The sequence below is a fragment of the Delphinapterus leucas genome, chromosome 20 (genome assembly GCF_059928025.1).
Source record: "Delphinapterus leucas isolate spDelLeu-1000000601 "Yukka" chromosome 20, BTC_Dleu_Yukka2, whole genome shotgun sequence".
Classification (NCBI taxonomy): domain Eukaryota; kingdom Metazoa; phylum Chordata; class Mammalia; order Artiodactyla; family Monodontidae; genus Delphinapterus; species Delphinapterus leucas.
Genome location: NC_143148.1, coordinates 25,453,221 through 25,456,051, shown reverse-complemented (window position 1 = coordinate 25,456,051; position 2,831 = coordinate 25,453,221).

Sequence of the window (2,831 nt, the reverse complement as noted above, 5' to 3'; positions counted from 1 at the left end):
GCCAGGCCCATGGGCTGTCACTAATGCAGAAAAACATGGAAGGAGGCCACAGCCGAGGGGAGTTCATAGTCAGAAAGAGAAACCCATGCAAATGAAAAGTATCACCTGAACTAGGGAGGTAATGAAGAAAGCAAGTCAGCAGAGGCAATGCAAACTCCGACCACTAAGTCAAGCCTCTCCCCTCTCTCTTCTGAAAAGCTACCACGTGTGGATTGATGTATATCTCCTGAGTCGAAGTCGGCAGCACAAATAAGATTAATGAGGGCAATAGCATGGAAATGCATTATATTAATAGACTCAAGCAGACAACAAATGAAAATGACTTTCATGAATGAGTCCAAGCTACGAACAAAAAGAAGATGCAGAGGACAATAGGAGGTGTTGGGGGGCAGGGGTGTAGGGGAGGGGAGGGAAGACATGGAAAATGATTGCCAAAAGTTATTTCTTTGAAGCCATTGGTGACAGCAGCCCCAGAGATGAGCTATCTGATTAAACTGAAACATTATAACATAGTAGGATTCAAGGGATTGGCACCAGAAAGCAGAATGAGGGTGAGAGCAGAGGAAAAGTTGAAAATCAAGAAAGTGAAGAGCATGATGCTACAAAATTGGGTTTTGCAACTGTGTGCAAAGTAGAGTACCTGGGGGCAGAGTTCCTGGAGGAAGGCGGGGATGTTGGTGGATGCAGTGGAGAAGCACTGCTCCGTGGACTCCAGGCACCTGCCTGAAGATGGAGATCTCCTGTATGTTGGTAACCACACTGCAGAAGAAGGCCAGGGACCAGTGAGATCTGGGCAGTGAGTAGCATTTCCGAGGAAAGATGGACATAACAGGAGTGTTTGGAAGGCTTCATGCTTCACAATTTCCTGTGTGTTACTGGGAGCCAGGGCATGGGATCTCAGGCTGGGCAGTGTGAGTTGGTGACTTCCCCCAAGTGGTGCCCATCTTCCTCATCTGGTGAAGAAAAGCCAGTGGCAACTTTAGCTCCTGCCTGTAGCAGAGTCAGTGGTCTCACCAAACATTCTATTGGCTCCTTCCCCACCCCCACCATTCCCTTGCTATTACAAGGGGAGTTTTGCAGTTCTCTTGCAATGTTGGTTAATAGGCTTAAATGGAAAGGATACAAGTCAACATGGACTCACGCATGGAAAAACCAGTGCAAAACCCTCCAGTTGTCTCTTCCACTGTTTTGGCCACATTCGAGATGCCATTCCATATGGTGGAGGCTCCATCATCCTGGGTTCCTGAATAACTATGTGAAGAAGAATCCTCCTTCTCTCCCTACTCCTATCACCAGCTGACCTGAATGGAACACGTGGTATGAGCAGTATTAGAAAGAAATAAGTTTCTGGGATGTTAAATAAGAAGATGCAGTAGAAGAAGTCTTATTGCATTGGGTTCAAAAGAACCATGAGAAAAGAAAACAGCTGAAGCCCAGAAGCTGAGGTGTGTGTGTGTGTTGGGGGGTGGTGATCAGGAAGACCCTACAAAGGTGGTAAGCCCTTTGAACGGGGTTTTGGAGGAAGTGTACAAATGTATCAGGTAAAAAAGGCTTCAAGAGCATGCAAGTCAAAGACTTGAAGATTAGAATACTTTCTGTTGACTTCTCTATTGGACTAACTTATCTGCTACAAATCCTTTAAAGTTTTCTCAGGCATTGCTCCTTCCTGAAAGCCTTTCTCACCTCTACTCCCCTCCGTCATCACCCTCCACCACACACAGGGGCACACAGAGAGGAGAGGCAGGCCCTCCTCTCTGCCTCTGCAACATGCCAGCCCCATCTCAACAGCCTTTTTTAATTTCTTGCCTGTCTTTCCCATTGTGTTGGAACCTCTTAAAGTTGGGACTGCACTGTATTCCCAGAGCTCTGCAGAGGGCTTGACCCATAGCAGATACTCAAAATATTTTGAAAAAAGTAAACAAAAACAGGAAAAATAAACAATCATCTAATCAGAAACAACTCAAGACTCCAACACAGACCTACAGAAATCTGGATTCTATCTGGTTCCAGATTCTAGAACCAGAGGAGGAGGAGGGAGGGGAGGGCTACACAAGGCAGGAGTCTAGGGGCCTAGGAAAAGTGCAGTCCAGCCGGGAAAAATCAGCTGAACCAGGAGAGGACTGACCTTTAAAAGCAAAAGGAAGGCAACGATTCAATGTGGGAAAGTCATGGAGGAGCCGTGAGCTACTGACTTTGTTAAATCATTAATGATTGGTATTGGCCAGAAAATAGCATAGCTCTTTCCTGTGATTTCTAATTTATCCAGAAGCCTCTCTGGCATTCTAAAATTTCTGTTAACTCGTGTGTCTTCATGGTAAATTCCAAGTGTCACCATTCTTATTGATGTTTCTCCCAGTCTAAGACCTAACGCTGATTCCGTGACTGGGAATCAGTAAATACTTGCCGAGTCCTTGCTCTGGACAAGATGCAGGGTTAGGAGTGGGAAGGACACCATGTAAACAGGACATAACTGGGCTCTGGAGTAGTTACAGTCTAGGGGGAAACAAACATGTTCTCCACCATCAAATGACCCTCAAGGTGACAGTGGGCTGCAGAGCAAGCCCAGCTAACATGAGGCATCAAGGTGGTCCAGGGACTGGAGGCAGGCTGGGCTGGTGCTCATGCTAGGGGTTTAGGACAGGAGAGAACCAGAATGAGAAAAAAGCTGTTTCCTAAGGAAAACAAGGATCAATACCAGGGACATCAACTTCTACACTCAAGTTCAAGGAGGATGCACAGAGCCAAAATGGGAGAACTATTGAAAAGTCAGAAGTCAAGAAGAGACTGGAGTAAACAGTGAGGAACAAGATGGGAAGAGAGAAGATCCCAGA